Consider the following 20,387-nt stretch of genomic DNA (forward strand, 5'->3'; position numbering starts at 1 on the left):
CTCCCTCCCCCCCCCCATCCCGCCCCTCTAGGTGGTCACAAAGCACCGAGCTGATCTCCCTGTGCTATGCGACTGCTTCCCACTAGCTATCTGTTTTACATTTGGTAGTGTATATATGTCCATGACACTCTCACTTTGTCACATCTTACCCTTCCCCCTCCCCATATCCTCAACTCGATTCTCTAGTAGGTCTGGGTCTTTATTCCCATCTTGCCACTAGGTTCTTCGTGACCTTGTTTTTTTTCCCTTAGATTCCATATATATGTGTTAGCATACTGTATTTGTTTTTCTCTTTCTGACTTACTTCACTCTGTATGACAGACTCTAACTCCATCCACCTCACTACAAATACATCCATTTCATTTCTTTTTATGGCTGAGTAATATTCCATTGTATATATGTGCCACCTCTTCGTTATCCATTCATGTGTCGATGGACACTTAGGTGGCTTCCATGTCCTGGGTACTGTAAATAGAGCTGCAACGAACATTTTGGTACATGACTCTTTTTGAATTATGGTTTTCTCAGGGTATATGCCCAGTAGTGGGATTGCTGGGTCGTATGGTAGTTCTATTTTTAGTTTTTTAAGGAACCTCCAAACTGTTCTCCATAGTGGCTGTATCAATTTACATTCCCACCAACAGTGCAAGAGTGTTTCCTTTTCTCCACACCCTCTCCAGCATTTATTGTTTCTAGATTTTTTGATGATGGCCATTCTGACCGGTGTAAGATGATATCTCCTTGTAGTTTTGATTTGCATTTCTCTAATGATTAATGATGTTGAGCATGCTTTCATGTGTTTGTTGGCAATCTGTATATCTTCTTGGGAGAAATGTCTATTTAGGTCTTCTGCCCATTTTTAGATTGGGTTGTTTGTTTTTTTGTTATTGAGCTGCATGAGCTGCTTGTAAATTTTGGAGATTAATCCTTTGTCAGTTGCTTCATTTGCAAATCTTTTCTCACATTCTGAGGGTTGTCTTTTGGTTTTGTTTATGGTTTCCTTTGCTGTGCAAAAGCTTATAAGTTTCATTAGGTCCCATTTGTTTATTTTTGTTTTTATTTCCATTTCTCTAGGAGGTGGGTCAAAAAGAATCTTGCTGTGATTTATGTCATAGAGTGTTCTGCCTATGTTTTCCTCTAAGAGTTTGAGAGTGTCTGCCTTACATTTAGGTCTTTAATCCATTTTGAGTTTATTTTTGTGTATGGTGTTAGGGAGTGTTCTAATTTCATACTTTTATATGTAGCTGTCCAGTTTTCCCATCACCACTTATTGAAGAGGCTGTCTTTTCTCCACTGTATATACTTGCCTCCTTTATCAACGATAAGGTGACCAGATGTGCGTGGGTTTATCTCTGGGCTTTCTATCCTGTTCCATTGATCTATGTTTCTGTTTTTGTGCCGGCACCAAACTGTCTTGATTACTGTAGCTTTGTAATATAGTCTGAAGTCAGGGAGCCTGATTCCCCCAGCTGCATTTTTCGTTCTCAAGATTGCTTTGGCTATTCGGGGTCTTTTGTGTTTCCATACAAATTGTGAAATTTTTTGTTCTAGTTCTGTGAAAAATGCCTGTGGTAGTTTGATAGGGATTGCATTGAATCTGTAGATTGCTTTGGGTAGTAGAGTCATTTTCACAATGTTGATTCTTCCAATCCAAGAACATGGTATATCTCTCCATCTATTTGTATCATCTTTAATTTCTTTCATCAGTGTCTTATAATTTTCTGCATACAGGTCTTTTGTCTCCTTAGGTAGGTTTATTCCTAGATATTTTATTCTTTTTGTTGCAGTGGTAAACGGGAGTGTTTTCTTAATTTCACTTTCAGATTTTTCATCATTAGTGTATAGGAATGCAAGAGATTTCTGTGCATTAATTTTGTATCCTGCTACTTTACCAAATTCATTGATTAGCTCTAGTAGTTTTCTGGTAGCATCTTTAGGATTCTCTATGTATAGTGTCATGTCATCTGCAAACAGTGACAGTTTTACTTCTTCTTTTCCGATTTGTATTCCTTTTATTTCTTTTTCTTCTCTGATTGCTGTGGCTAACACTTCCAAAACTATGTTGAATAATAGTGGTGAGAGTGGGCAACCTTGTCTTGTTCCTGATCTTAGTGGAAATGGTTTCAGTTTTTCACCATTGAGGACAATGTTGGCTGTGGGTTTGTCATATATGGCCTTTATTATGTTGAGGAAAGTTCCCTCTATGCCTACTTTCTGCAGGGCTTTTATCATAAATGGGTGTTGAATTTTGTCGAAAGCTTTCTCTGCATCTATTGAGATGATCATATGGTTTTTCTCCTTCAGTTTGTTAATATGGTGTATCACATTGATTGATTTGTGTATATTGAAGAATCCTTGCATTTCCGGGATAAACCCCACTTGATCATGGTGTATGATCCTTTTAATGTGCTGTTGGATTCTGTTTGCTAGTATTTTGTTGAGGATTTTTGCATCCATGTTCATCAGTGATATTGGCCTGTAGTTTTCTTTCTTTGTGACATCTTTGTTTAGTTTTGGTATCAGGGTGATGTTGGCCTCGTAGAATGAGTTGGGGAGTGTTCCTCCCTCTGCAATATTTTGGAAGAGTTTGAGTAGGATAGGTGTTAGCTCTTCTCTAAATGTTTGCTAGATTTCACCTGTGAAGCCATCTGGTCCTGGGCTTTTGTTTGTTGGAAGATTTTTAATCACAGTTTCAATTTCAGTGCTTGTGATTGGTCTGTTCATATTTTCTATTTCTTCCTGGTTCAGTGTCAAAAGGTTGTGCATCTCTAAGAATTTGTCCATTTCTTCCAGGTTGTCCATTTTATTGGCATATAATTGCTTGTAGTAACCTCTCATGATCCTTTGTATTTCTGCAGTGTCAGTTGTTACTTCTCCTTTTTCATTTCTAATTCTATAGATTTGAGTCTTCTTCCATTTTCTCTTGGTAAGTCTGCCTAATGGTTTATCAATTGTGTTTATCTTCTCAAAGAACCAGCTTTTAGTTTTATTGATCTTTGCTAACGTTTCCTTCATTTCTTTTTCATTTATTTCTGATCTGATCTTTATGATTTCTTTCCTTCTGCTAGCTTTGGGGTTTTTTTGTTCTTCTTTCTCTAATTGCTTTAGGTGCAAGGTTAGGTTGTTTATTCGAGATGTTTCCTGTTTCTTGAGGTAGGCTTGTATTGCTATAAACTTCCCTCTTAGAACTGCTTTTGCTGCATCTCATAGGTTTTGGGTCGTCGTGTCTCCATTGTCATTTGTTTCTAGGTATTTTTTGATTTCCCCTTTGATTTCTTCAGTGATCACTTCGTTATTAAGTAGTGTATTGTGTAGCCTCCATGTGTTTGTATTTTTTACAGATCTTTTCCTGTAATTGATATCTAGTCTCATGGTGTTGTGGTCAGAAAAGATGCTTGATATGATTTCAATTTTCTTAAATTTACTGAGGCTTGATTTGTGACCCAAGGTGTGATCTGTCCTGGAGAATGTTCCATGAGAACTTGAGAAGAAAGTGTATTCTGTTATTTTTGGGTAGAATGTCATATAAGTATCAATGAAGTCCATCTTGTTTAATGTATCATTTAAAGCTTGTGTTTCCTTATTTATGTTCATTTTGGATGATCTGTCCATTGGTGAAAGTGGGGTGTTAAAGTCCCCTACTGTGATTGTGTTGCTGTCGATTTCCCCTTTTATGGCTGTTAGTATTTGTCTTATGTATTGAGGTGCTCCTATGTTGGGTGCATAAATATTTACAATTGTTATACCTTCTTGGATCGATCCCTTGATCATTATATAGTGTCCTTCTTTGTCTGTTGTAATAGTCTTTATTTTAAAGTCTATTTTGTCTGATATGAGAATTGCTACTCCAGCTTTCTTTTGATTTCCATTTGCATGGAATATCTTTTTCCATCCCCTCACTTTCAGTCTGTATGTGTCCCTAGGTCTGAAGTGGGTCTCTTGTAGACAGCATATATATGGGTCTTGTTTTTGTACCCATTCAGCCAGTCTGTGTCTTTTGGTGGGAGCATTTAATCCATTTACATTTAAGGTAATTATTGATATGTATGTTCCTATTCCCATTTCCTTAAATGTTTTGGGTTTGTTATTGTAGGTGTTTTCCTTCTCTTGTGTTTCTTGCCTAGAGAAGTTCCTTTAGCATTTGTTGTAAAGCTGGTTTGGTGGTGCTGAACTCTCTCAGCTTTTGCTTGTCTGTAAAGGTTTTAATTTCTCCATCAAATCTGAATGAGATCCTTGCTGGGTAGAGTAATCTTGGTTGTAGGTTTTTCTCCTTCATTACTTTAAGTATATCCTGCCACTACCTTCTGGCTTGCAGAGCTTCTGCTGAAAGGTCAGCTGTTAACCTTATGGGGATTCCCTTGTGTGTTATTTGTTGTTTTTCCCTTGCTGCTTTTAATATGTTTTCCTTATATTTAATTTTTGACAGTTTGATTAATATGTGTCTTGGCATGTTTCTCCTTGGATTTATCCTGTATGGGACTCTCTGTGCTTCCAGGACTTGATTAACTATTTCCTTTCCCATATTAGGGAAGTTTTCAACTATAATCTCTTCAAATATTTTCTCAGTCCCTTTGTTTTTCTCTTCTTCTTCTGGGACCCCTATAATTCGAATGTTGGTGCGTTTAATGTTGTCCCAGAGGTCTCTGAGACTGTCCTCAGTTCTTTTCATTCTTTTTTCTTTATTCTGCTCTGCAGTAGTTATTTCCACTCTTTTATCTTCCAGGTCTCTTATCCGTTCTTCTGCCTCAGTTATTCTGTTATTGATCCCTTCTAGAGTATTTTTAATTACATTTATTGTGTTTTTCATCGTTGCTTGGTTCCTCTTTAGTTCTTCTACGTCCTTGTTAAATGTTTCTTTCATATTGTCTATTCTATTTCCAAGATTTTGGATCATCTTTACTATCATTATTCTGAATTCTTTCTCAGGTAGACTGCCTATTTCCTCTTCATTTGTTATGTCTGGTGTGTTTTGACCCTGCTCCTTCATCTGCTGTGTGTTTTTCTGTTTTCTCATTTTGCTTATCTTACTGTGTTTGGGGTCTCCTCTTCACAGGCTGCAGGTTCGTAGTTCCCGTTGTTTTTGGTATCTGTCCCCAGTGGCTAAGGTTGGTTCAGTGGGTTGTGTAGGCTTCCTGGTGGAGGGGACTAGTGCCTGTGTTCTGGTGGATGAGGCTGGATCTTGTATTTCTGGTGGGCACGTCCACGTCTGGTGGTGTGTTTTGGGGTGTCTGTGGCGTTATTATGATTTTAGGCAGCCTCTCTGCTAATGGATGGGGCTGTGTTCCTGTCTTGCTAGTTGTTTGGCATAGGGTGACCAGCACTGTAGCTTGCTGGTCGTTGAGTGAAGCTGGGTCTTGATTTTGAGATGGAGATCTCTGAGAGATTTTTGCCGTTTGGTATTATGTGGATCTGGGAGGTCTCTTGTGGACCAGTGTCCTGAAGTTGGCTCTCCCACCTCAGAGGCACAGCCCTGATGCCTGGCTGGAGCACCAAGCACCTTTCATCCACATGGCTCAGAATAAAAGGGAGAAAAAATAGAAAGAAAGAAAGAAAAAGGATAAAATAAAATAAAATAAAGTAAGATAAAATAAAATAAAGCTATTATAATAAAAAATAAGAAAAAATTTATTAAGAAAAAAGTTTTTTAAAAATTTTTTAAATAAATTTTTTAATTTTTTAAAATAAAAATAAGAAAACAATTATTAAGAAAAATTTAAGAAAAAAAATTTTTTTAATTTTTTAAATTAACAAATAAGAAAAAATTATTAAGAAAAAATTTATTAAGAAAAAAATTTTTTTAATTAAAAAATAAGAAAAAATTATTAAGGAAAAAAATTTTTTAATTTTTTAAAATAAAGAAATAAGGAAAAAATTATTAAGAAATAATTTATTAAGAAAAAAAATTTTTTTAAGTAAAAAAAAAGGGCGTACCGAACCCTAGGACAAATGGTGAAAGCAAAGCTATACAGACAAAATCTCACCCAGAAGCATACACATGTACACTCACAAAAAGAGGAAAAGGGGAAAAATTAATATAGCCTGCTCCCAAAGTCCACCTCCTCAATTTGGGATGATTCGTTGTCTATTCAGGCATTCAACAGATGCAGGTACATCAAGTTGTTTGTGGAGCTTTAATCCGCTGCTTCTGAGGCCTCTGGGAGAAATTTCCCTTTCTCTTCTTTGTTCGCACAGCTCCCGGGGTTCAGCTGTGGATTTGGACCCGCCTCTGCGTGTAGGTCGCCTGAGGGCGTCTGTTCCCCGCCCAGACAGAACGGGGTTAAAGGAGCAGCTGCTTCAGGGGCTCTGGCTCACTCAGGCCAGGGGGAGGCAGGGGTACGGATGCGGGGCGAGTCTGCGGCGGCAGAGGCCGGCGTGACATTGCACCAGCCTGAGGCACGCAGTGCGTTCTCCCGGGGAAGTTGTCCCTGGATCACGGGAGCCTGGCAGTGGCGGGCTGCACAGGCTCCCAGGAGGGGAGGTGTGGAGAGTGACCTGTGCTTGCACACAGGCTTCTTGGTGGCGGCAGCAGCAGCCTTAGCGTCTCATGCCCGTCTCTGGGGTCCGCGCTGATAGCCGCGGCTCGCGCCCGTCTCTGGAGCTCATTTAGGCGGCGCTCTGAATCCCCTCTCCTTGCGCACCGCGAAACAAAGAGGCAAGAAAAAGTCTCTTGCCTCTTCGGCAGCTGCAGACTTTTTCCCGGACTCCCTCCCGGCTAGCCGTGGCGCACTAGCCCCCTTCAGACTGTGTTCACGCCGCCAGCCCCAGTCCTCTCCCTGCGATTTGACCGAAGACGGAGCCTCAGCTCCCAGCCCCCGCCCGCCCCTGCAGGTGAGCAGACAAGCCTCTCGGGCTGGTGAGTGCTACTCAGCACTGATCCTCCGTGCGGGAATCTCTCCGCTTTGCCCTCCGCACCCCTGTGGCTGTGCTCTCCTCCGTGGCTCCGAAGCTTCCCCCCTCCGCCACCCGCAGTCTCCGCCCACGAAGGGGCTTCCTAGTGTGTGGAAACCTTTCCTCCTTCACGGCTCCCTCCCACTGGTGCAGGTCCTGTCCCTATTCTTTTGTCTCTGTTGTTTCTTTTTTCTTTTGCCCTACCCAGGTACGTGGGGAGTTTCTTGCCTTTTGGGAGGCCTGACGTCTTCTGCCAGCGTTCAGTGGGTGTTCTATAGGAGCAGCTCCACGTGTAGATGTATTTCTGATGTATCTGTGGGGAGGAGGGTAATCTCCGCATCTTACTCTTCTGCCATCTTGCCCAGAACCCCTGTGCTATTATTTTTATGTATGTATATTACATCTTGTTATTTTACGAATCCAACAATGTATTGTTATAATTATTACTTTATATAATTTGGTAGCTTTTACAAAAGCAGGAAGAAGAAAGGAGAGCAAGTATTTATTTATGATGTTTTTGTATTAACCTTCTTATTTAACATATCTTGTTCTTATTATTTGTTCCTGTGGATTCAAGTTGCCATCTGGTGTGATTTCCCTAGGATGACCTTGGTTTTAGCAGGGCTATCTTTGCCTTTCTTTTTCACCAATCTCTCTGCTAATCTGTGTGCCTCTGTTCGTACCACAACCAGCTGTTAGGCTCCAGTAATTGCAAACACAGTTTTTGAGGCCAGTCTCTGTGGTTGTTCTAATATTGATAAGCCTCTTATTAACTGTCATTTTCCCTGGTTCTCTCTAATATACTAGTTGGCTTATGGTTTAGTTTATTGCTCTCTTGAAGCTCCCAGACTTTTCTTACTTGCTTGCCACTAAATATCCATTGCTTTTTAGAGTAACCTTAGGCTTGAACTTCCCCACACTATGTTCAAAATAAAGTCAGTTCCCTTGGGAGAGCTTCAGATATCTCTCATCTTATAATTTGCTCTTTCCCTAGGCACAATCTCTGAATAATGACTCAAGAACTGGGAACAGGTAATATGGCCTGCGCCTCTTGGAGTATCATCCCTGATGTAAGAGAAGAATGCTGTGTAGGACAGTAGCCTTTGATCTTCTCGCCTTGTCTTTGCTAGCATGGAATTTTACCCTACAAATAAGCTGGATCAATGGATGTTGAGTTCCAATATTCTTCACCTGTCATGCTTGTCATAAAAGCTCTGTGTTATGAGTGGGACTAGTTGGAGAAAGTGAATCCCTGCCTTGTTGGTCACACTTGCCTGGAATTTAGTCTCTGCAACACAGAGCAGGAAGATGATGAGAAATGCTCGTGGCCGGGCTCTCCTGTAGAGATATCACAGTCTGTGTCTGAGAGTTGGAGAGAGAGGGAGCCTTGCATTCTTGACCCCATCCACTTGGAGTGTAGTTTGAATCACACTAAGCTGGAGAGCAAAGGGAGGAAGCAGGTTGTGGCTCAAGCGACAGACTCTTGCTGTTTGTACTGAGATTTAGTAGATTTTCTTGAACAAATATTTCCTTTTTTTTTCTGTACACCCTTAGGACAATTTTCATAAACTTCAAGTGGTCATTTTTTCTGTAACTTTTACCTGTTATGATTGTCTCATTGGAGCGGGGGTCTGAGAGCTCCTAAGGTTGCCATCCTGGATGTTGTCTGTTACCTTTGTCTTTTAGCCTCTGGCACATGGAATAATTACTGAGATACTAAGCATACCATGAACAGAGAAAGTTTGGGAATCTTTAAAGACATGTTACTAAACCTATCCCCATCTCAAACTTTACATCATTAAATTAGAGATAATGATATACACCTCAATAATGTTTTTAGGATTAAATGAAACACAACTATGAGTGCTCCTGACACATAAAACACCAATATAAATTTGACTATTTTTATCTCATATGTTTTTATGAAGATAATGTATATACTATATGTAAAATGCTGTAAATATTATTATAGCTTTTAAATATTTTTCATACCCTGCTCCATTTTGTTTCTTAATTCAATCTGATAATAGAGTAACTGATATTGAGTGTCCTGTTTGTAGAGACATAGGTGAATTCCTGCATTTTGTGAAATTCAACATGTAGATATAAGTAGAAACCAGTAAAAGAATAAATGAAAATCAATGCATCTGCATCCCTTTAAATCTGTGATCAAAGTAGAAGCCTCAGTAAATGATATTTCTTGGGGATTAAAACCCAATAGACAATAATTGTCCAACATGCCCTTGACCATCAGGTCTTCACATCTGGTAATTACTCACCAGGATTTTCTTAGCCTTGATCATTATTGCCTAATTTGGGTCCATTTAGAATGCCAAAGCCCAAGCTGCTTTAATGTATGAAAACCTGCTGTTTTATGACATGGAGAGCTCATTGCATTTCATTTTCTTAATTCATGTCAAACTTTCAAATGTTTTTACTTAGAAGAAGTAAACTACAGAGCCCTGAGTCTTTCTTAAAACACATTTTATCTATAAGCTCCAAAAATATTTTCTTAAATATTGTTTAGAATATGAATTGTTCGTGTTTTAGTTCTTATTTCACTAGCAAGAAATTTTCTAAGTCTAATATTCAAAATCTATGACCCAAAAGCTAATACAACTTTTATTTTGTTTCTTACTGGCTATACAATTGGGATTATGTTGGAAAGGTTGACGTGACATGATGTCTTTGAATTGCCTGTAAGCACTGTAATAATACTTAGGCACTATTCAGAATTGGGGAGTAAAATTGAAAAACTAAGAAAGGAAATAAAGCCGAATATTCGTAAAACGAGGGAGAGAGGTATAGGAAGCAAAGGATACAAAGAATAAGATAAAGAATGAAAGATAAAGAGGAAATTCAAAAGTAGTATAGAATAGATAATGATAACATTTGTGGGGTTTACAGAGTGTTGTGTATATAGTTTGCCTGCCAGTCTTCTGCTTCTAGCAGGAAGCATTTAGCTGAAGAAAGAGGAAGCCACACCCACTCTAACTACATCGAAAGGGGGTGCATTATAAAGATCCTGGGAAATAGCATAGAATCCATTTGTCAGCAATGTCATTGGGCTTCATGCGGACTGGAAAGATATAGTTTCTTTTCTCTGTCTTTGGGGACATTTATTCTTTTCTACTTGTTTCTTTCTTTGCACATTTCTTTCATTTAATTTTGCAAACTGGTTTTCTTTGTAAGCCCCTCAGTCTCTGCTCCTTCATAATTTCAGTCCATATGTGGCTTTATCTTACCTAAACGCCAGCATGGACCCTTTTTGCTGCATACTTCCCCATCTCTTCTTAGATTACTGACTCAGAATCACTGACCTAATTTCAAATTTCAGGTAGAGAGAATGTAATTGGCTGAATGTGTATAAGTTGTCTGCTTTTGGTCTAATTACTATGGGGGAAAGGATGAAGTCTGCGTTATGTTGGGCTGTTCTTATGAGGGTTGTAGGTTGAACTGGTTCTCTAAGAAAAGGAGAGACATATTTACATATCTATTATGTGCTATCTAGTAAATTCCTTGAGGGAAAAGATCATGTCCTATTAATTCCTTTCCCCAGCACCTTGCACAGTTTTAATATGAACATTGAACAAAATAATCTTCACTTCAAGGGCAATTTGCATTTGTGTCTCCAGGGGGCAGTGCTATTGACACAAATGAAGAAAAATTCCAGTCCCTACTTTTTTGATGGGTATCACCAAGGTAACTTGCCTTGAACAATGATTAACGTTTTTTGGAAAGTGAACTTTGTTGAGCAGACTTTGAAAATATTTTCCATACCTGGGAATGAAGCAACAATGATGTAACACCTGTCCATTTTGTAGACCAGTGTTCCAAAACTATTTTTAGTCGTTGAATTTATGCTAAAATTTTACCCAGAATACAAATAAATAAAAGATATAAAAATAGAATGCATAGTTAAAGCAGGTGTAAAAGGTCAAGCTCTACCTATTAATCTTCTTTGTTCTGTTCATCCTCCAACAGGCCCACCCCTAAACTAGAGGAACCTCTACAGAACCCAAGGGCTCCAGAGACTATCGCTTTTAGGTGAGAAGCAAGGAAATTTTATTCTTATTTGCTCAGTGTTTGAGTACATTTATAATTTTAAGTACACAAAAATATGATACAAAAGATTTTGTGAAGACATAGAAAAGGGTTTTATTGTATATTTTTTCCATTGCTGCAAGTTTCTTAGGTGTACAATTGAAAGAAACTCATTTGTTCAATAAACTTTTAATGAGCATTATTTGCTACATTCTATGCTTGGCAGTAAAATATAAACAAGACAGGACCTCTGTTATCGTGTGTCCAGAGTCTACACTAGAACTATGTGAAATAAGAACATTTTAATTTCATTACACTTAATGCAATATAGATACCTTACTTAGAACTATCAGTGGAAAGGAACTAGCAAACATTTCAATACTCAGAATAAGTTCAGGAGTTCATATTCTTCCACTCTCACCTTTCTCCTGAAACATGGACTTAAGACCATTGTTGGTATAACCATTGGCTCTTGTTGTTTCTGCATGGAGTTTTTGATTTCTCTCCTTTTCTCCAATATGAATTGAAACATTGATTTCCCCAAAAAAAAGCAAAATATCTGAAAATGTTACAATTTTTATCACTAGGTTAATGTAACAATGTTGTGCTGAAATGAAAAGAAATAAATATTTCTGCTTATATTGAAAAATGTTATAGAACTTTTTAGTTGTGAGAACGCACTGTTGGAATAGCAAAATTTTTTTTTATACTCAAATATGTTGTCTAAGACTACTGTATCTTCATAGAACTGTAGACATTAGAACTAAAAGGGAACTTAGAATTCATTGTAGGCATTATGATTGCCTACCAAATATCCATTCATCATATCTGAATTTGCAACAGAATTCCAGTCTTGTTCAGGGTGGAAATGTGCCCAACTTCAGCTAATGGAAGTACCATACCTCTAAGGGGCATTTAGAAACATTTGAGCATGTTTTAGAGTGTCAAAAGGACTAAGAAATAGTATTGACATTCAGTCCCTTTGGGTTGTAGATGCTAAATGTCCTGGAATGTACAGAATTGTCCTGCATAACAAAGAATTTTCCAGCTTCAAGTACTACTAGTTCCCCCAGCAAGAAACGCTGGTTTAACCCAGTTCTGCTAATCATGTTAACCTCCTTGTCCAGCTTACTTTTTTTTTTTTTAACATCTTTATTGGAGTATAATTGCTTTACAATGGTGTGTTGTTTCTGCCTTCTGCCGTATAACAAAGTGAATCAGCTATACATATACATATATCCCCATATGTCCTCCCTCTTGCGTCCCCCTCACACCCTCCCTATCCCACCCCTCTAGGTGGACACAAAGCACAGAGCTGATCTCCCTGTGCTATGCGGCTGCTTCCCACTAGCTATCTATTTTACGTTTGGTACTGTATATATGTCCATGCCACTCTCTCACTTTGTCGCAGCTTACCCTTCCCCCTCCCCATATCCGCAAGTCCATTCTCTAGTAGGTCTGTGTCTTTATTCCCATTTTACCCCTAGGTTCTTCATGAATTTTTTTTTTATTTAATTACATATATATGTGTTAGTATACAGTATTTGTTTTTCTCTTTCTGACTTACTTCACTCTGTATGACAGACTCTATGTCCACCCACCTCACTACAAATAACTCAATTTCGTTTCTTTTTATGGCTGAGTAATATTCCATTGTATATATGTGCCACATTTTCTTTATCCATTCATCTGTCGATGGACACTTAGGTTGCTTCCATGTCCTGGCTATTGTAAATAGAGCTGCAATGAACATTGTGGTACATGACTCTTTTTGAATTATGGTTTTCTCAGGGTATATGCCCAGTAGTGGGATTGCTGGGTCATATGGTAGTTCTATTTTTAGTGTTTTAAGGAACCTCCATACTGTTCTCCATAGTGGCTGTATCAATTTACATTCCTACCAACAGTGCAAGAGGGTTCCCTTTTCTCCACACCCTCTCCAGCATTTATTGTTTGTAGATTTTTTGATGATGGCCATTCTGACCAGTGTGAAGTGATACCTCATTGTAGTTTTGATTTGCATTTCTCTAATGATTAGTGATGTTGAGCATCCTTTCATGTGTTTGTTGGCAATCTGTATATCTTCTTGGGAGAAATGTCTATTTAGGTCTTCTGCCCATTTTTGGATTGGGTTGTTTGTTTTTTGATACTGAGCTGCATGAGCTGCTTGTAAATTTTGGAGATTAATCCTTTGTCAGTTGCTTCATTTGCAAATCTTTTCTCGCATTCTGAGAGTTGTCTTTTGGTCTTGTTTATGGTTTCCTTTGCTGTGCAAAAGCTTTTAAGTTTCATTAGGTCCCATTTGTTTATTTTTGTTTTTATTTCCATTTCTCTAGGAGGTGGGTCAAAAAGAATCTTGCTGTGATTTATGTCATAGAGTGTTCTGCCTATGTTTTCCTCTAAGAGTTTGATAGTGTCTGGCCTTACATTTAGGTCTTTAATCCATTTTGAGTTTATTTTTTTGTATGGTGTTGGAGAGTGTTCTAATTTCATTCTTTTACATGTAGCTGTCCAGTTTTCCCAGAACCACTTATTGAAGAGGCTGTCTTTCCTGCATTGTATATTCTTGCCTTCTTTATCAAAGATAAGGTGACCATATGTGCGTGGGTTTATCTCTGGGCTTCCTATCCTGTTACATTGATCTATATTTGTGTTTTTGTGCCTGTACCATACTGTCTTCATTACTGTAGCTGTGTAGTATATTCTGAAGTCAGGTACCTGATTCCTCCAGCTCCATTTTTCTTTCTCAAGATTGCTTTGGCTATTCGGGGTCTTTTCTGTTTCCATACAAATTGTGAATTTTTTTGTTCTGGCTGTGTGAAAAATGCCAGTGTAGTTTGATAGGGATTGCATTGAATCTCTAGATTGCTTTGGGTTGTAGAGTCATTTTCACAATGTTGATTCTTCCTTTCCAAGAACATGGTATATCTCTCCATCTGTTTGTATCAACTTTCATTTCTTTCATCAGTGTCTTATCGTTTTCTGCATACAGGTCTTTTGTTTCCCTAGGTAAGTTTATTCCTAGGTATTTAATTCTTTTTGTTGCAGTGGTAAATGGGAGTGTTTCCTTAATTTCTCTTACAGATTTTTCATCATTAGTGTATAGGAATGCAAGAGATTTCTGTGCATTAATTTTGTATCCTGCTACTTTACCAAATTCATTGATTAGCTGTAGTAGTTTTCTGGTAACATCTTTAGGATTCTCTATGTATAGTATCATGTCATCTGCAAACAGTGATAGCTTTACTTCTTCTTTTCCAGTTTAGATTCCTTTTATTTCTTTTTCTTCTCTGATTTCTATGGCTAAAACTTCCAAAACTATGTTGAATAATAGTGGTGAGAGTGGGCAACCTTTTCTTGTTCCTGATCTTGGAGGAAATGGTTTCAGTTTTTCACCATTGAGAACAATGTTGGCTCTGGGTTTGTCATATATGGCCTTTATTATGTTGAGGTAAGTTCCCTCTATGCCTACTTTATGGAGAGTTTTTATCATAAATGGGTTTTGAATTTTGTCAAAAGCTTTTCCTGCATCTATTGAGATGATCATATGGTTTTTCTCCTTCAATTTTTAATATGTTTTATCACATTGATTGATTTGCATATATTGAAGAATCCTTGCATTCCTGGGATAAACCCCACTTGATCATGGTGTATGATCCTTTTAATGTGCTATTGGATTCTCTTTGCTAGTATTTTGTAGACGATTTTTGCATCTATGTTCATCAGTGATATTGGCCTGTAGTTTTCTTTCTTTGTGACATCTTTGTCTGGTTTTGGTATCAGGGTGATGGTGGCCTCATAGAATGAGTTTGGGAGTGTGCCTCCCTCTGCAATATTTTGGAAGAGTTTGAGAAGTATAGGTGTTAGCTCCTCTCTAAATGTTTGATAGAATTCACCTGTGAAGCCATCTGGTCCTGGGCTTTAGTTCGTTGGAAGATTTTTAATCACAGTCTCAATTTCAGTGCTTGTTATTGGCCTGTTTTTTATATTTTTTGTTTCTTACTGGTTCAGTCACAGAAGGTTGTGCTTTTCTAAGAATTTGTTCATTTCTTCCAGGTTGTCCATTTTATTGGCATATAGTTGCTTGTAGTAATCTGTCATGATCCTTTGTATTTCTGCAGTGTCAGTTGTTACTTCTCCTTTTTCATTTCTAATTCAATTGATATGAGTCTTCTCCCTTTTTTTCTTGATGAGCCTGGCTAATGGTTTATCAATTTTGTTTATCTTCTCAAAGAACCAGCTTTTAGTCTTATTTTTCTTTGCAATCGGTTCCTTCATTTCTTTTTCATTTATTTCTGATCTGGTCTTTATGATTTCTTTCCTTCTGTTAACTTTCAGGTTTTTTTGTTCTTCTTTCTCTAATTGCTTTAGGTGTAAGGTTAGGTTGTTTATTTGAGAGTTTTCTTGTTTCTTCAGGTAGGATTGTATTGCTGTAAACTTCCCTCTTAGAACTGCTTTTGCTGCGTCCCATAGGTTTTGGGTCGTCGTGTTTTCATTGTCATTTGTTTCTAGGTATTTTTTGCTTTCCTCTTTGATTTCTCCAGTAATCTCTTGGTTATGTAGTAGTGTATTGTTTAGCCTCCATGTGTTTGTATTTTTTTACAGATTTTTTTCCTGTAATTGATATCTAGTCTCATAGTGTTGTGTTTGGAAAAGATACTTGATACGATTTCAATTTTGTTAAATTTACCAAGGCTTAATTTGTGCCCCAAGATATGATCTATCCTGGAGAATGTTCCATGAGCACTTGAGAAGAAAGTGTATTCTGTTGTTTTTGGATGGACTGTCCTATATATATCAATTAAGTCCATCCTTTTTAATGTATCATTTAAAGCTTTTTTTCCTTATTTAGTTTCATTTTGGATAATCTGTCCATTGGTGAAAGTGGGGTTTTAAAATCCCCTACTATGATTGTGTTACTGTCAGTTTCCCCTTTCATGGCTGTTAGCATTTGCCTTATGTATTGAGGTGCTCCTATGTTGGGTGCATAAATATTTACAATTGTTATATCTTCTTCTTGGATTGATTCTTTGAACATTATGTACTGTCCTTGTTTTTCTCTTGTAATAGTCTTTATTTTTTAAATTTATTTATTTTTTAATTTTTATTTATTTATTTTATTTATTTTTGGCTGTGTTGGGTCTTCGTTTCTGTGCGAGGGCTTTCTCTATTTGCAGCAAGTGGGGGCCACTCTTCATCGCGGTGCGTGGGCCTCTCACTATCGCGGCCTCTCTTGTTGCTGAGCACAGGCTCCAGACGCGCAGGCTCAGTAATTGTGGCTCACGGGCCCAGTTGCTGCGCGGCATGTGGGATCTTCCCAGACCAGGGCTTGAACCCATGTCCCCTGCATTAGCAGGCAGATTCTCAACCACTGCACCACCAGGGAAGCCCAATAGTCTTTATTTTAAAGTCTGTTTTGTCTGATATGAGTATTGCTACTCCAGCTTTCTTTTGGTTTCCACTTGCATGGAATACTTTTTTCCATCCCCTCACTTTTAGTCTGTATGTGCCCCTAGGTATGAAGTAGGTCTTTTGTAGACAGCATATATACGGGTCTTGTTTTTGTATCCATTCAGCCAGTCTATGTCTTTTGGTTGGAGCATTTAATCCATTTACATTTAAAGTAGTTATCAATATGTATGCTTCTATTACCATTTTCTTAATTGTTTGGGTTTCTTATTGTAGGTCTTTCCCTTCTCTTGTGTTTCCCACTTAGAGAAGTTCCTTTAGCATTTGTTGTAAAGCTGATTTAGTGCTGCTGAATTCTTTTAGCTGTTGCTTGTTTGTAAAGGTTTTAAATTCAATGTCCTATCTGAATGGGATCCTTGCTGGGTAGAGTTATCTTGGTTGTAGGTTTTTCCCTTTCATCACTTTAAAGATGTCCTGCCACTCCCTTCTGGCTTGCAGAGTTTCTGCTGAAAGATCAGCTGTTAACCTTATGGGGATTCCCTTGTATGTTATTTGTTGTTTTTCCCTTGCTGCTCTTAATATTTTTTCTTCATATTTAATTTTTGATAATTTGATTAATATGTGTCTTGGCATGTTTCTCCATGGATTTATCCTGTATGGGACTCTCTGCACTTCCTGGACTTGACTGACTATTTCCTTTCCCATATTAGGGAAGTTTTCAAACTATAATCTCTTCAAATATTTTCTCAGTCCCTTTCTTTTTCTCTTCCTCTTCTGGGACCCCTTGAATTAGAATGTTGGTGGGTTTAATGTTGTTCCAGAAGTCTCTGAGACTGTCTTCAATTCTTTTCATTCTTTTTTCTTTATTCTGCTCTGTGGTAGTTATTTCCACTATTTTATCTTCCAGGTCACTTATCCGTTCTTCTGCCTCAGTTATTCTGCCATTGATTACTTCTAGAGAATTTTAAATTTCATTTATTGTGTTGTTAACCATTTTTTGTTTGCTCTTTAGGTCTTTTAGTTCCTTGTTAAACGTTTCTTGTATTTTCTCTATTCTATTTCCAAGATTTTGGATCATCTTTGCTATCATTACTCTGAATTCTTTTTCAGGTAGACTGCCTATTTCCTCTTCATTTGTTTGGTCTGGTGGGTTTTTACCTTGCTCCTTCAACTGCTGTGTGTTTCTCTGTCTTCTCATTTTGCTTAACTTACTGGGTTTGGGGTCTCCTTTTCGCAGGCTGCAGGTTCGTAGTTCCCGTTGTTTTTGGTGTCTGCCCCCAGTGGCTAAGGTTGGTTCAGTGGGTTGTGTAGGCTTCCTGCTGAAGGGGACTGGTGCCTGTGTTATTGTGTATGGGGCTGGATCTTGTCTTTCTTGTGGGCAGGACCGTGTTCAGTGGTGTATTTTAGGGTGTCTGCGACCTTACTATGATTTTAGGCAGCCTCTCTGCTAATGGGTGGGGTTGTGTTTCTGTCTTGCTAGTTGTTTGGCATAGGGTGTCCATCACTGTAGCTTGCTTGTTGTTGAGTGGAGCTGGGTCTTATCGTTGAGATGGAGATCTCTGGGAGAGCTTTCGCCATTTGAGAATTCGTGGAGCTGGGAAGTCTCTGGTGTTCCAATATCATGATCTTGGCTCTCCCACCTCAGAGGCACAGGGCTGACATCCGGCCGGAGCAACAAGACCCTGTCAGCCACATGGTTCAGAAGAAAAGGGAGAAAAAGGAAAGAAACAAAGAAACAAAGAATCAAGTAGAATAGAATAGAATAGAATAAAATAAAATATTAAAAAATTATTAAAAATAAAATAATTAAAAAATAATTTAAAAAAAAGAAAGAAAGAAGAGAGCAACCAAACCAAAAAACAAATCCACCAATTGTAACGAGTGCTAAAAACTATACAAAAAAAAAGCAAAAAGGGACAGACCGAACCCCAGGACAAATGGTGAAAGCAAAGCTATATAGACAAAATCACACAAAGTAGCATACACATACACACTCACAAAAAGAGAAAAATGAAAAAAATATATATATCTATATTTAAAAAAAAGGAAGAGAGCAACCAAATCTATAAACATATCTACCAATGATAATAAACTCTAAATACTAAACTAAGAGAAACATAAGACCAGAAACAAAGTAGATGCAGAAAGCAAGCCCCAAGTCTACAGTTGCTCCCAAAGTCCACCGCCTCAATTTTGGGATGATTCGTTATCTATTCAGGTATTCCAGAGATGCAGGTACATCAAGTTGATTGTGGAGAGTTAATCCGCTCCTCTTGAGGCTCCTGGGAGAAATTTCCCTTTCTCTTCTTTGTTCGCACAGCTCCTGGGGTTCAGCTTTGGATTTGGCCCTGCCTCTGCGTGTTCTTCGCTCAGACTGAATGGGGTTAAAGTAGCAGCTTATTAGGGGGCTCTGGCTCACTTAGGCCAGGGGGAGGGAGGAGTACGGAATGCAGGGCGAGCCTGCAGCGGCAGAGGCCAGTGTGACGTTTCAATAGCCTGAGGTGTGTTGTGTGTTCTCCCAGGGTAGTTGTCCCTGGATCACGGGACCCTGGCAGTGGTGAGCTGCACAGGCTCCCGGGAGGGGTGTGGGTAGTGACCTGTGCTCACACACAGGCTTCTTGGTGGCTGCAGTAGCAGCCTTAGCATTTCACACCCGTCTCTGGTGTCCGCTCTGATAGCTGCAGCTCATGCCCGTCTCTGGAGCTCGTTTAGGCGGTGCTCTGAATCCCTTCTCCTTGCACACCCCAAAACAATGGTCTCTTGCCTCTTAGGCAGTTCCAGACCTTTTCCCGGACTCCCTCCCGGCTAGCTGTGGCGCACTAGCCCCCTTCAGGCTGTGCTCATGCAGCCATCCCCAGTCCTCTCCCTGGGATCTGACCTCTGAAGATGGAGCCTCAGTTCCCAGCCCCCACTTGCACTGGCGGGTGAGCAGACAAGCCTCTCGGGCTGGTGAGTGCTGGTCAGCACCCATCCTCTGTTTGGGAATGTCTCTGTTTTGCCCTCTGCACCCCTGTCGCTGTGCTCTTCTCTGTGGCTCTGAAGCTTCCCCCCTGCCACCCCCTGTCACTGCCAGTGAAGGGGCTTCCTAGTGTGTGGAAACTTTTCCTCCTTCACAGCTCCCTCCCAGAGGTGCAGGTCCTGTCCCTATTCTTTTGTCTCTCTTTTTTCTTTTGTCCTACCCATGTACGTGGGGAGTTTCTTGCCTTTTGGGAAGTCTGAGGTCTTCTCCCAGCGTTAAGTAGATGTTCTGTAGGAGTTGTTCCACATGTAGATGTATTTCTGGTGTATTTGTGGGGAGGAAGGTGATCTCCACGTCTTACTCCTCTGCCATCTTGAAGGTCTCTTCCTTACTTTTTATTTAGTAAACGTGTGACCCAGTTCAGGATAGTGAGATGGAAGAGGGAGAACCCAAGCAGGTGAGTGTGATGGGAAATGTTCAGGAAAAATATAGCATTTCTTTCCAGTATAAAGTAGACCGATATGACTTGTTATTTACTGAAGTATATGTAATACATGGCACTATGGCTTGCCACAAGGAAAACCAAAAGGCATTGGCCAAATTTGGGAGAGTAGATATATGGTAGCACCTGGGTGTCTTTTGATGAGCATAACTAATATTTCTTATACTTTGAGGGCTCGACTTCTTTTTATGTGGGGAAAAAAACCCCCTTTGTTGTTTAAGCCATTATAGTTGGAGTTTTTGATACCTACAGTTGAAAACACTCTTGGTTGATAGAGCTTAGTAAACATATTAACTCTTCCCCACCTTAATTTCTTTTCTCTTTGAAAAAAACTAGGGATCAGGCATGTATAGTTACCTGAAAAAAGTTACCTAGTTATTTAATGGCAGGGTGAAATACAAATACCTTTTTCTCCATTACTATTCTGGGGTTATCAAACTATGATGTGTGGGATTTTTTTCTCCCTTTTTCTTGAAAAAGAATTATGTATTTAATAATTGATTGCATTTGAAATCTAGACATACCTGATGAAAAATAATAAACATACCATGACATTAAAAAACAATATTCTGAATGTGTTTTAAA

The 20,387-nt window shown here is 38.8% G+C and overlaps 1 protein-coding gene across 14 annotated transcripts in view; it reads left to right on the plus strand.

The window, feature by feature from the left end:
- Nucleotides 1-20,387, plus strand: part of NAALADL2 (N-acetylated alpha-linked acidic dipeptidase like 2) — a 1,511,782-nt gene that overhangs the window by 268,696 nt on the left and 1,222,699 nt on the right. For 13 of the 14 annotated variants that reach the window (XM_068547430.1, XM_068547429.1, XM_068547431.1 and 10 more), the window contains one exon: nt 10,873-10,935. The gene's annotated coding sequence lies outside the window, so the exon portion shown is untranslated. Of the gene's footprint in view, nt 1-7,882; nt 7,921-10,872; nt 10,936-20,387 lie in introns of all 14 variants that reach the window. The other variant, XM_068547432.1, reaches the window with a different exon arrangement.

The sequence above is a fragment of the Eschrichtius robustus genome, chromosome 6, assembly GCF_028021215.1.
Source record: "Eschrichtius robustus isolate mEscRob2 chromosome 6, mEscRob2.pri, whole genome shotgun sequence".
NCBI classification, from domain to species: Eukaryota; Metazoa; Chordata; class Mammalia; order Artiodactyla; family Eschrichtiidae; genus Eschrichtius; species Eschrichtius robustus.